Below are 14,271 nucleotides of genomic sequence, written 5' to 3'. Positions count from 1 at the left end.
AATGCACATATTTTGGTGGCAAAGATTTGTGTTTCTTTGACATTCAGGATTTTTCTTTCAAACCAGGTATTGTGGAGACAGGCAGCATCACAGACCTACTGAAGGAGCTCAGCAGAAGGAGAGCCTGTGCCACACCGACGATGTGAGTGAGTGGGGGAAAAAGGTCCTAATGGTATTACTGCTGGTGGGTCAGGTACGCTGAGGTAATGTGCAGGTTCCTTCAGAGTGAGGGACACTTTCTGGCTTGATTGCACACGGCAGGAAGAAAAATACTATGAGGCTTTTCATTTGTATATTTATGGTGTTTCACAATGTGGGAAACATACGGGGCATAAACAAATTGCTCTTTCTGTGAAGACCTGTGGAGGGCTTGCGGCCTCGTTGCTCCAGGTGAGGTCACTGCAAGAGCAACAAAAGTGAGAATAAAATATGGAAAAAAGGAAACACATTGCAAATACAGGCTTTGAAACCATCTGAAAGCAGGTTGTACAGCATAGTGTGTGTTCTAGCAGCCTTATGGTATGGAAGGGTCTCAAAACGCTTAGCTCTTCTTGAGGGATGCCTCGTAGCAAATTAAGCTGCACAGGATGACAGCATTTCTGTAATACATGCATAATTTTACAATTAAATTAAATTTTTAAATTATCTCCCGGATACCGGTATATTCGATCCCTTTTTTTAAAGGAATAGTAGATTTGAAGTGCTACGTAGGAAAACTTGGAAAAGCACAAATGTTACAGAAGGAGTGGAATCAGACATAAAGTTTATGACCCATCTTGGCCTGCTGTTATAAACTGAACTTGGAGTACGCACGCTGAATCTGAAATACCACAGTCAGCACTGCAGCAAAATGAAGCATGTGGCAATGGAGGCAACATCTAAATTGGGTTTAAAAGCAAAACGAAACCAGGTACTTCTAAAAAAACAAATCAAACAGGGAGTAACAGTATACGTGAAGTGCCATTCAGACAAACGCTGTCTCAAAAGCTTTACAGCTTTTAATAAGATAGTTACAATATAAATAAGAGAAGTCTGAGAAAGCAGTGTAGGATGCTGTGCATTTTAACCTACTATTTAAAAAAAGAAAAAAAGACGTCCTTGAAGACAATAGATACTGAAGAACTATTACAGAATCATAGAGGTTTGGTTTGGTTTGGAAGGGCAGTTAAAGATCATCTCGTTGCAACCCGCCTGCCATGGGCAGGGACCCCTTCCACCACCCCAGAGTGCTCAAAGCCCCGTCCAACATGGCCTTGAGCACTGCCAGGGAGGGGGCAGCCACAGCTTCTCTGGGCAACCTGGGCCAGGGCCTCATCACCCTCATGATGAAGAATTTCTTCCTTATATGTGATCTAAATCTACTCTCTTTCTGTTCAAAGCCATTACTCCTTGTCCTGTCACTACTTGCCCTTGTAAAAAGCCCTTCTCCAGCTCTCTTGTAGGCCCCTTCAGGTACTGGAAGGCTCTAAGGTCTCTCCAGAGCCTTCCCTTCTCCAGGCTGAACAGCCCCAACTCTCTCAGCCTTTCCTCATAGCAGAGGTGTTCCAGCCGTCGGATCATTTATGTGGCCTCCTCTGGACCTGCTCCACCAGGCCCATGTCTTCCCTGTGCTGGTCCAAACTGTATCCAGAGATAGGATTTGTATCTGTAGCAGTGAATGTTTGAAGGAAGAGGCTAGCATCAGAGGTGTGATGGCAGTGAGAGCAATGATAGCCCCTGCTAACTCAGAGCAGTGGGATTAAATCCCATAAATGCAGCTGCCCTCTCTCGGTAGCAAATTTGAGACTTCCTTGCAGATGCAGAGCTACTTACCTCTTCTCAAAAAACAGGCATTACAAAGATTTAATCTAAATTGTTTTTTAAAAAAGTCGAGTGCCTGATACAAAGTCTCCATAGACTGCAAGATCATTATACTTCTGCTTCACTTAAAAATCCATGTCTGATTTCCTGAACCTCATCGATGACATTAAACATCTGTTGATCTTCTTGTATGTGAACCGGCATCTCTCCTTGTCTCAGTTCTCCGTGTATAAAATGAGGAGAACAGTACTTTCTTCCGTACTTTTTTGTGTTTCCCGTGTAAATGACGAATTCCGGGGAAAGCAGCCCTGTATTACTCTGAGTGTAGACAGTGCCCACCCTAGCAGAGCCCTTATGGTATCCAGTGGCTTCCACATCTGACCACAGAACAGGTAACTGTAGTTTCTAAACCAAGCAGAATATTTCTTCTATATGTCATTAAACTGGGTAATTGAAAGAAACCAGTGTTTTTACTGGTCTGTTGCATATTAAAGCACTGCTCATTCTAGTTTCCTTGTCTCAGGTGGTTTGAAAAGAGGTCTGTGGTGGTCCAGCTCTTTGGAAACTTTTGTGGTCAAACCAGGAGGATGCTATAGATGGAGCTAATCTGTGAGTAAGTTTTCTGGAGGCCATTATGTCTCCTATGGTTTCGTTTTTTTCCTAAAGGAGACATTGTATCTGTCTGTGTGTGAGGGAGAGAGAGAAAGAGCATTGCCTAGAGGGTTTCAGTTATCACACTGTCTAAATATCCCTTATTTTTAGTTGAAGTCTTCTGAATATGAGATCCCACTACAGGTAGGTGAAGTGACCTCTGCGGTTTTGAATCTGCTCTTCTCTGGCAGATGCAAGGCTGCAGCTTTGAACAGGAACCCCCTCCTGCTCCATGCAAAGCTCTTTGAATTGCCCCTGATATGCTTCTAAGGCTCCCCGGTTGCACGCGAGGCACTTTGAAGATGAATGCCCCAGCAGAAGGAAAACATGAAACAAAACTTACTCCCTTATGTCAGAGTGTGCGGCAGATTTCTCAAAGATCTTCAGTACAATGGTTGCTCTTTGGTGGGTGAGAGGAAACAGGCTGGTTCACCAGCTTGTAAAAGCAGAACAAAATTGCACAGGGCTAACCATTGGGTGGTAGGTAAAAGAAGGGCATCTGGGGGTCTCCTCAACGTTCAAGTCTGGAAAAACTTATTTCAAGTTGACTTCATTGGATCTTACTTGATGAAGACAAATTTATTATCATTAGTTTTTCTTCTCCCTGAAGTTTGCTACATTTCCAAGTCAAAAGATTTGCCACATCCTCTGGAAGGGGAATATTTGTCTCTGTCTCCATGAAAATCACCACACCTTAGGCTATGTGTAACCACACGAATTTTCTGGTATATTTTGAACGTGACCTGGAGTCCTGGGAGCTGAAGGGCCTGTGAGTCCTTGGGAGAGTAGCAAAACGGTACGCAGTTTTCTCTTATCTGCGCAATTCTGAATATTTCTGTGACAATGGGCGCGAAACTATCCATCAAAGTGTATTTTAAAGTTGATGGATCTGTTCTTGTGGTGCAGATGAGTGGTCATGTATGATCCAAAAGTTTTCATGACCATCAGAAGAATGAACCCATTTCCTTGAGGGGTTAATGGGCTTATAATATAAAAAATTGAACTGGAGTCCCAGGAGAGACTAGGTGTAGAAACAGAAGGGAAGAAGAACAGTAAAAGAGATTTACAAAAAAAAATAATAAAGAAAGAGTGTTTGGTTAATAGAGATCAGTGATATTCTTCTCACCTCTTTAGGATGACTCCTACAATGCAGACGTGTGAACTCCCTGTAAAGTAAATGGAGAAAAGCAGAACCCTCTGGGCCACAATTCTTTTCCATATATGATAGATCTCTCTTCCCTCCAATCAATTAATTGCATCCTAAACCCATCTATTTCTCACCATTGACTTTAAAGGGATTTTAGATGACTAGCTCAGATATAGCTGTCTACACAGTAAGTGATTAAATTTGGGTGAGATGAGCTGGCAGGCTGCATGGACTTTTTTTCTTCCTTCATGCAAACCCTAAATCAAAAGGCATCTCATCAGAGTATTATAAAATACAGCCTTCAGAGGGATAGTCTTCTGCTTCCCTGTGCTGGCATGTGAAGGGAGGAGAGAGACTCCCATCAATTTAGAGAGAGGTAAAGATTTCATCTCCCGCTAGAAATCACGGCCGTAATGGGAAATTCAGACATTTATGAGGTTTGCTTAGCCAAGGCATAGCTGAGCATGTGGATGTTTCTGTTTTTCTTTCTAGTATTACAGCAAAGCAGAATAAAAGACTATTTTTAGAGGTTTTTTCTCCCCTTTTCCCCCCATCTTTTTCTTCTGCTAATGGTCCAACCTGTAGCTGGGGGGGCAGATACAGTCGGTGTGATGTTGTAAACTGAAATCCTTACCAGCCCTCTCCCTGTGACTGCAAAACAGGGATAAGCAGCAGGTCTTTATTAATGGGAAATCTCCAAAGCAACATCTACCAACCCACTGGAGGAGAATCCTCACAAAAAATCCATGTAAATCGTGCCTGGTTTGTGTTTGAACTTTAAAACCAGGTAAGGTTGTGAGTGAGTTAAGTATGCCCCACAAGTTTCTGACAATTGGTAGATATTTCTCTTAGGTTTCAAAAGTTGGAAAACACAATATATACTGTATATACACACACACACACATATATATACAAACACACATATATATTTATTTTAAATCAATATGACTTTCAAGCGCAGGAGAAAACAAAGCAAAGGATGACTTTAGTTTTAAGTAAGAAAGGGACTCCCTGAGACACAGTGCATGTATTTGCTTCCTCTAATTTGATGTTAACTTCTTGACAATAATGTGTAAAGTATCAAATTATGATTTAAACGTAGAAATAAAGCAAGTGGGCCTTCTCCTGTCTGTAAGTAATGCTCTTCTGCCAAATGATAGGCATGACTGTATATTTTCCTAATCGAATCTGCATATCTTTTCCTCTGATAGTCCACTGCCGAATATTGATGGGTGTAATAATTGGCTCTTTATTGGTATTTTGTGTTTTCCCTGGGATGTTTCAACTTCTGCAGTAAATCCTTTTCCAGTGTTACTTCTTTTATGGTGTAGTACTTACAAAAGTTGCTAATTCTGACAGAGCTGTAGGACTGTGAATAAGACTCAGTGTTTTGATCTGTAGTGTAAAAGCCGTGTATTGGTAGCTGGTACCTCTGCTTTTCTCTTTGTGAGTAGAAGTTCCTCAATGGTTACTGGCTATATTTAACAAGAAAACTCAATCTTTCTTCTCTATCTGTTTTCATCTATTTGTCCCTAGCTTCAAGGGTTAGTGGTACTCTATGGTGGGTAAATACAAGAAAAATCTAATAATGCCTTTCTAATATACACATTTATCTGATATCATATTTTATTTTAACTCTTAATGCAACTATATAATCGTTGCTCCGTTGCTGTAATTGGATTTTGAAGTATATTTGTGCCATGTAATTACATCTATATCATTTCTATAAGCTTATTCAGAGTAATTAGTCATCTTCTAATTTTTAGTGGAGTCATATTTTATATCTACTCTGCTCATTTTTCTCTTCCAATTCTTCAACACATTTTCACCAATTTTGCTTCTTAAACTGGAATTTCTGGCATAAATAATCATTAAGTGGTTTTTTTTTCCCCACTCTGAATATGAACGTAGTGTAATCCAGCTTTCGTCAAAGTCAGTGGTAATCTTCTCATTCGCTTCAGTGGAAACTGGATCAGGCTAATTGGTTGCAAATCGCATTCAAGGCAAAGGCACACCTTCTCGTGGAAATCGTTGTGTAGCAAGCACGGTGTATCGACGGGAGGTACAAAATAGCTGATTGTTTCCAGATTTTCTTACCAGATAATTTCTAGATTCTCTTATCCAATGTTATTAATTTTTAGCTTGTAAGTTAAAGCATTGCAATAATTTTTAAAGTGTTATGTTTAACCTGATCTTTATGACAAATTAAAAAACCCTTCCAGTTAAAGATTTTTGTAAAAGGGTCTAGAACTTTGCTTTCCAGACACCAAGTTACCCATCTATTCATCTCAATTAGGATAGCTTGAAATTGGGTGTTTTTGCAGTTCAAAATTTTTTTCTTCATTATTAATTGAAAAATAAATATTTGATAATTTTTTGCTAGCTCTCTGCTGTGTCTCTGCGAGAGCTGTGTCAGTTTGTTAATGTAATTGGTCCTCTTGCTCTGAATGTGAAATCCTTAAGCACTTCCATCTAGAAGTGTAAATCTAGCAAAGTACATTCCCAAGTAGGCACAAATTTATGATGTTCACTTTTTCCAACATTTTAATTCTGTAACTGTAGGGTGCTAACTGTATGTGCCAAATCAGATTTTTTTTTTTTGAACTGTTGCGACTTGCTTGTTAAGGAGTTCTTTTTCTCTTCTGCACTGCTCCCACTCTGCTGATTAGAGGTTTGTTGCTTTGGTAATGTGTCTCTCTCCCTCAGGCAGTTAATGATTACAGACAACTCTCTAACCTGTAATTTTGGGGGAAAGTTATTGAGAAGGTGATCTAGCAACAAATGTAATTGTTTCTGTAGCTTAGAGATGTCCTGAGTCTTTACTGGCCAGGTATGAGTTCCTGGGGTTTTGAGTGGAAGTGATGCTGGTGTCCAGGATTAGACACTTTTCTGTGCAATTTATTTCCAAATCATGCCAGTCTGTAAGGTTGGAAAGAGCATTGCGAAAGATGGCAAATTGCCATTGAATTCTTAATAAAATGTTAATGCAAATGGTGCCTATTCCATCCCAGGCAGAAGGTGACCTTCATAGTCTTGAGGATGGAGGCCCTTGGACCTCCAAGGAGAGATGCTCATCCACTGGAGGGGTGGCCCATGACTCCTGGCGTGATTTTAGAGCCTCAGGAGCCTTGGCGACCTGGAGCATCTTTGGTTTCAGGTGGCAGAGTAACAATCATGCGTTCGTCCAGCCTTTTGATTGAAAACAGATCAATTGAACAATTTGCTCTGGAGATTTTGTTATTCTTCCAGTATGGAGGAGAATTGTTTATGAGCCTTAAATCGAAAAAAACCTTAGCTTTAGTAATATCCTTACCAATCATTTGAATGGAGCAGCGTGAGCACCCGTGCACCTGAAATTCCAACCCTAAATACTGCAGTTATTTGCATATTTTATGTAGGTGCCTTGCCATGGGAGCCATGTTCCCACATTTGAGGTTGGATTTTTCCAGTGGATGCATATGAGCAATTTGTACTGAAATTTTGTCAGAAAATGACTAGTGTTTTGCCACTTTAAAACCATGGAAACATCACAATGTTCTTTTAGAAATGACTCCACGAATTAATCGCAAATTACTTATTAATGAAACAAATATTCAGCTGTCACTTGAGCTAAACCACATGATATGCTTAATGATTATTTTTTGAGAAAACACTTTTGTGTTTGTTTGATCTGCCTGGTGTTAACAGCAGCAGAAAAAAAGGAGAGCATTTGGTGTTGGAGTGGAAACTTGAAACTGGAAAAAAGAAGGAGAGGAAAAACATCAGCGAATAACTGCAAAATAGGTGAAAAGCCCAAAGAAAAAGAAAAAGCTGATCCCTAACAATTATTTTGGAAAGCTGCTCCCCCAGGCAGTCCTAGACAGGTAATGAGGGTAAAATATGGTGACACGGGCTGGGAAATCTGGAAGCGAAGGTTTTCGCAGTAATATTAATTCAGCTGCATTCCATGTCTGTAAAAAAAGCTTGAAAGCATTGGTCTCATATGGGGTGGGTAAATGTTTGCAAACTGCAGAGAGACTCTCAAATGAATGCAAAATATAATCTGTAGTTCTGCAAATTAGAATAAAAATAAATGCTGCTGATTAGGGAATGTGGATTCCTCGTGGCTCGGGATCTGGTCTGGGACAACACCCCTGAGCTTCCCTGCCCAGCCCTTCTATGTCCCACCGAAGCAGCTGAGCAGTGGGGAGCCCAGTGAGACCTTCATGGGTGACCGTGGTGCATCCAGGGGGGATTTTTCCACAGGCAGCTTGCTGAAGCTGCGCTTTTTTTACATGCACTCTCCATTTCAAGGGGTAGGTATAAATAGGTAATAAAGCCTTTACGCTCTCTGCCGCGCTGCTGCTGCTGTTTACAAGAGCAGGAACACGGGGCGGTACATACGCGAGACAGGTATGCCTGCGTTCTGAATACATCTCAGGTGTCCTTCTGCTGTGGCTGCTAAATTATTTACCACTCAGCAAGCGTCTGCCTGCGTGAGATATTTAAAGGAGGGAATCTGAGGTGAAACCCATCAGTTTACCCAGAGCTGACATTGGAATATTCATTATCGCATTAAATCTAACCGCAGTGAAAATGAAGGCTTCTGTTGATGATGTGCTTGCGTAGAAGACTTCTTTGGTGGCAAGTCTGTGTGCCAGAGATCTGAATATAAAATCTAGTAAGTGGAAACCATTCTCTTTATGGTAAATTTGCCTTCTTGGAAGTTATGAGACTTGGCAGGTTTAAATTCAGTTTTAAACCTGTGGTGGATTCTATGATTCTTCTAACTGGCTACAAGCAATGCTAGATGAGCACCCATCACACATGCCCAATCCCAGCCACAGGCAGAAGTCAGGATTTCCCATACAAAGGAAAATACAAGATGTAGATTCAATATCCAGAGAATGGTACATATTTATCTCGGTATAATGTTAGTTTTGCAGGGTCGGTACAGAGGTCTTCTCTTCTGGAGTGCTGGGGCAAACCACCTCGTCTGCACACACCTGCCTCTCCTTCCCCTTCTCCATCCCAAGTCTGCGCTGGAGCCGAGCAGCACAGCTTGGAGAGGGGTTTGAGGAACCCTTGGGGTTATGACTGCGGAGAAGTTCAGCAAAATGCATGTGACCACCCCCAATAGAGAAACAAGGTATTTCCTCCCTCTCTTTACTCATCCCTTGTTCCTTCCTTATCTTCCCCCTCCACCAGGGATCCTGTTGAATTTAAAGACTGAATTAAGTCATCTTCTCTGGAGGGGAAGAGAAAATAATAGAAACGATGAGATGAAACACTTTGAAGGGCCACCTCTTGAGCAGGCTGTCCCGCCAGGAAAAGGAGGGTCGTTTGCTCTAGTCAGCTTAGGTCTGTAAATGAGCTTAAAAAAAAAAAAAGGCATATCAAGGGCTGAGTTTGGTGGAGGTGGGTGTGTACAGGAATGGGAGAATAATGCCTGTTTCTGTTAATGCGAAGAGTGATGATTCACTCACAATTAGTAATTTAAAGAAATATGTAACCAAATGCATCAGTACAAAGAATTTAAAAAAAATAAAATCAAGTTGCTCCATCCCGTAATACTTACAGCAGACTTTCTACTTTGGCAAATTACATGTAAGGAACAACAAGACCAGAGGCCAGGCATGCCGAGTCATAAACCGTGACTGATCCAACGTGATTCGGAGTGTGGCTGCAATTAAACCAGCATCTTCCAGAAGATCATGAGTTTTTTCCGCAGAACGCTGGAGATACTTTATGGCACGGTCTTCTCTTCATGCCTCCTGTTTTCATCTTTAGTTGTAAATGTACTTAGTGAGCGAGAATAAAACGTAAGCATACGGTAGGCACAAAAGTGCCAAGCACCTTCAGCTTTCACCGATGCTCGCAGAGAGCACAGACAGAAACAAAATGATCTGTAACTATAACTGAGAGGGAAAAGAACAATCTATGTTTAATCAGCATTTAAAGGAGAAATTACATGTGCCACAAATCCCCTTTTCTATTGCACTTAAAATCCCCTTACCTGCCCTTTAGTTTTCATGGTTTTCCTTATCTTAAGTGTCACTTAATCATATTTCAACAGGATTTGCTTCCTCACTGCCCATCTGCTCTTCCTTTCTAGTGCCACGTTAATGCCAGAAAGCCATCCCAATAGCTTCCTTCTACCAAGCTTTGATGTCAGACACCCAGGGATTTGGATTTTTTTCATCCGTGTTCAAACAGAAAAGAAAAATACCTGGTTTGTGGGAGTGACAGATACTATTTTCAAATGTAAATGTCCAGAGCTAGGGCAGGGGAATAACAGCAGGTAAACACATTTCTTGTTTGACTCCTGTTGACACTGAGTGTTGGGCATAGGGGAGCAGCATCACCAGGACCCGATGGCCATGATCTGCCCTGCTGTTGGCCATGGCAATGCTTCTCCTGCCCCGGGGAGAGGATGCAGGCAATGTGCTCTGCATCGAGCCTGTGCCTGCAGGAGCGTCATCCTCTGAGGACATGAAAAGTACTGATCAACGGCTGGAGAGAGCAAGGCTGTGTTCTCTGGACACCCGCTTCACTTACATGGGTTGCCCAGTTAGCTCTGTGTTTACAGGATTAGAGGCATCATTTTGAGTGTCTTCATGGGTTTTATTAATCCTATAAGTATTGAATTGCTAATCTTTGGATATATATCTGTCTTATTTTCAGAGTTAAGGAAGGCTTTGTATATTGTGTCTTACTGGTTGAGGAACATGATGGTGCAGACAGGTCTGCTTGAAAGGGGAGAATATTTTTCTTTCACTGTTGAGAGGAACTCTCCCAAAACAGTTTTGTGCTGCCTTCTGTGCTAACAAACTTTTTTTTTTTAAAAAAGATACAAATCCATTCTAATTCATCATGTAACTGTGAGTTAGTCCTTGGATCGCTGATTGAAAGAGATCTGTGAGTATGGCTGGGGATATTACCCTCTCTCACATCACTGTCTTTGCTGGGCATTAAGCTCTCATGAAAATTCATATGAAAACATGTTTTTTTAAAGATATTCAGTGTCTGCAGTGGCCAGTATTTGAACAACTGTTCTTTAATATTTTTTTAATTAAACACAAATCTGGGGTTTTTTTATGAAAAAGTGTCCCAAAGTGCAGTTAATACAAATTTTGAGAAGTCTGTGCTAGCAGAAGTCAGTCTCGCTATTCCCAAATAATATTTGCATCATATCTCACAAAGCTGAGCATGGAGCTGCCTTGTTAGAGGAATCCAGAAGGTCCTCTGTATCACAGTGATGAGGGGCACAAGCTCAGAAGACGCTCAGTCATGCTCGGTGCTGTAATGGCAGAACACATCAGAAATGGGAACTGCTAAAGCAGCACCGGAGGCTCACCCCTGTGTGGGCTCTGCCCTTCCCATCCTGGAACATGACTCTTGACTCCCTTCAGTCTGGTGTTTCGTGAGCTGGTTTTGGTGGGAGCGAACCTAAAGGAGATGGGTACCACCAGAGCACAGGCAGGGGAGGGTGCACAAGGGTGCAGGGGGACAGGGCAGAGGGCAGATGCTTAAAGGACAAGATTAGAAAGAAATGGTTGCTTGGAGAAAGAGTAAAGAGGTCTTCTTCAAGACACAGATGCGACAGCAAGAGGGAAGGCTGGAAAGAGTAGAAGCGGGTGGAAGAAGATAAAGCAGAGGCTGTTGCTGAGGCTGACAGCTCGAACAATGAGAGAAAAGGAATTGTTTAACTTTGATTTGGTTGATGAATATGTAATGAAGAAAGAAATGCACAGGTTGATTTTCTGTGGGGGAAGAGGCTTTAAGAGGAAGCGTGGGGCAGAGCTCTGAAGCAGAGGAGAAGTAACCACAGGGTTGGTCATGGGACCTACAGAGGTGAAGGAGTTGGAAAAGGAGTGATGGCTTTAGCAGCCGAAGCAGGATTTAGAAAGAAAATGGAGAATGAAGAATAGTACGAGCTGCATGGAAAACATGTTGTTGTTGTCATTATTATTATTGTTATTGTTGTTATTATTATTATTTACTAAAGGCTGGCTTGTTTTGAATCTAATAAAAAGCTTCTGTCAGAAAAACAGCAAGGAAGTTTTAAATATTGGCTTTTACTTCTACTTTGTTTATTAGGCAAAGACAGTTCTGTTTTTCTAATATCTTTTAAGTAAACGGAGTGAGAACATTCATTGTGATAGAGACGATTAAGATGATTAACCACTGAAATTTGGTTCCACACCGAGCACATAAGAAGGAAGAAATGGATGGCAATTAATACGATACTGTAATAGAAACACTACTAATAGGTAGTAATAATGGTTCTCTATTATTTATGGTTCATTTTAGAAGACAGAGGGTTCGTTTTTGGGCCAAAGCAGTAGACATGAGCCTTGAAGGACGGGAAAAACCTTTTAACGAAGTAGAAATTTCGGTCATGAGCTGTAAAACAAAGTCGAGCTGGATGTTGAGAAAAATTCAAAAAGATAAAAACGATTTCAGTTTGGTAGTTCTTCACTGGTTCTGCAGTTTGGCAGCTGTCAACATCTCAAAATATCATCTCACCCAAACTGTTGAAAGAAAGAAACCCTTTGATTTTTCCCTTGAGACTCCCAAGATGAAAATGGACTCTTTGTAGTCTCAGCCTCATTTCAGACTTTTTTTTTTTTAAACATTCTTGCTGGCAGAAACAGCTAATTCATAAATAGAGTCTCTGTTAATTAAATAAGTTTTATCATTTTAACTTGCCTTTTAAAATGAAAAAGAAAGTAAATCTCTAATATTTTCTTCTTTATTACAAATCTTAAGGGGCTGAGCATCACATTTCTTGCATCATTAATGATGCAAATTAGTTTTTGTTTGGGTCTCACACAAGTTTATAGTTAGAAGTAAATATTTAACGCACAGAACTGGGAAATCAACTCTTATATAGCAGAGATTTTACTTTATAGTTATTGCAAGTTAACGTAAGAAAGATGGGAAGCACTGTGGTTTCTGTTTATTTAACCTTTCTTGCTCTTGCTTTTCTTTCAGGAGAACTCTTTGTAACTTGGCATTAAACACTGTTATATTCCTACAGTATCTGTTTTTACTATCTTTACAGTAGCCACGGTGTTCAGCATTTAATACCATTTTAAAGTAAAGGTTAAATATATATAGCGTACTTAGGGCTATAAGGATTATATTTGTGGTCCTGACTATTGGCAGGAAACCCAGGTGATTATTTGCAATAATATCTAAAAATTTGTTGACTTTGCAGCCGTTTTTCTTAGTTTGCTTAATGAAGCGATAGTCAGATAGCCAAATAAGATTAAACTCCACTTGGGGCCTCTGTATAATGCGTAGTAATGCCTCATGAGGGTAAAACACTTTGACTTGTTTACTTGTTAGCAAAGGGATAGGCTGCAGTTAGTGTATATGTCCTATAGTAGGCTTTTCTACCCTGTGTTTTTAAGCATTATTCTTGAAAATGTAGTACCTCTCTCCATAAGAAATGTCTATAGGAATGATATTACTGCAGATGAATTACAGATGTTTCACCACGACAGCTCTGCTTTCTGTAGTGACTCTATTTTTGTGTGTGGCGGATCACAAAAAATAAGAAGCTTCCTGTTATTTCGTGCATGAAATCTGATAGTGAGAAAGACACCAGAGAGAATTTTTCAGTGATAAAAATTTAAATAGCCCCATTTATCAATATGACAGAGATTTGACCTGAAAGTTAAAGTGAAAGTTAAGTGGGGTTGCATGAAGAAAGTTGAGGCTGCACTACAGATAGACGGTAGGTTTTGTAAGTTATTAAATCAAAATAAATGGTATTGACAAAACAATAAATTGCCTGTATCACCCCATCTAATAGCTTCTGGGAGCACTAAATACATTCTCCAAGCTAAAGATGTGTGAAGCCTTTCCCTTTCTCATAGTTCTGTTCTTCTACTTGAAAACATTCAGACCGTGGTTGGTTTCATAATGGACTTGGCACCAAATTGCACCTGTGAATGCTTTGCCAAAGAGCTTGTTCGGAGCGGCGCCGTGGGGAACGGCAGTGGTGGCATTGCTCTGCTATCAACAGGATTATGGAGCTTTGCAGGTGGGGTCCGAATCACTCTCCTGGGGATGAAAAAAATAATAATAGCAGCACTAACATCTTTACTGGGAGGAGGGAGAGCCCGCTGCCGTGCTCTTTGCTCTCCCTGGGAGTCCTCAGCACCATTTCCATGCTGGAAATCTGTGGGATTCAGAGGAGGAGCAGAGTCTGGCAGCAGCTGCTCTTCGGGGTGCGTTCCCCTCGAACAGGGACGCTTTGGGGAGCAAGGAGCCGTGTGGCAGCTAATGCTGTCCACGTAACCATGCACCTTCCTCTGAGAGGGGCTGAGTTTTCTCCGGGAGGGGGAGCGCAAACGGCTGCGGGACCTGCCGGGGATGGGGATGCCGGTGAGCGAGCAGGGGGCAGCTTTTCACCCCCAGGTTCATTAGCTGGGACCTGCTTTTTCCTCTGGCTCCTCCGACTCCATGGGGCCGGAGGGGTGTATACCCCCTACCTATGGCTTCCCCACCGAGGAGAGAATGAGCCTGGATCTCTTTGGCTCAAAAACGACACAGATTTGAGACTATTTCCCCTCCTGCAGATTTTTCCATGGAGAGGAGCATAGAAGACATTACTATTTATAGCGCACAGTACGTGTACACAGCGTGACATCCAGAGGCTTTTCAAGCAAACATCCTACCAC

General features: G+C 41.3%; 1 long non-coding RNA gene across 8 annotated transcripts in view; it reads left to right on the top strand.

Moving 5' to 3' along the window:
- LOC142363144 (uncharacterized) overlaps positions 1–14,271 on the top strand; it is an 89,190-nt gene that overhangs the window by 51,350 nt on the left and 23,569 nt on the right. For 4 of the 8 annotated variants that reach the window (XR_012765529.1, XR_012765525.1, XR_012765530.1 and 1 more), the window contains 2 exons: positions 67–142; positions 2,324–2,409. This is a non-coding gene — a long non-coding RNA (uncharacterized LOC142363144). Of the gene's footprint in view, positions 1–66; positions 147–2,323; positions 2,414–8,515; positions 8,727–14,271 lie in introns of all 8 variants that reach the window. The other 4 variants (XR_012765526.1, XR_012765527.1, XR_012765528.1 and 1 more) reach the window with 4 other exon arrangements.

Source organism: Opisthocomus hoazin, chromosome 14, assembly GCF_030867145.1.
Source record: "Opisthocomus hoazin isolate bOpiHoa1 chromosome 14, bOpiHoa1.hap1, whole genome shotgun sequence".
Classification (NCBI taxonomy): domain Eukaryota; kingdom Metazoa; phylum Chordata; class Aves; order Opisthocomiformes; family Opisthocomidae; genus Opisthocomus; species Opisthocomus hoazin.
This window is presented reverse-complemented; position numbering and strand designations above follow the sequence as displayed.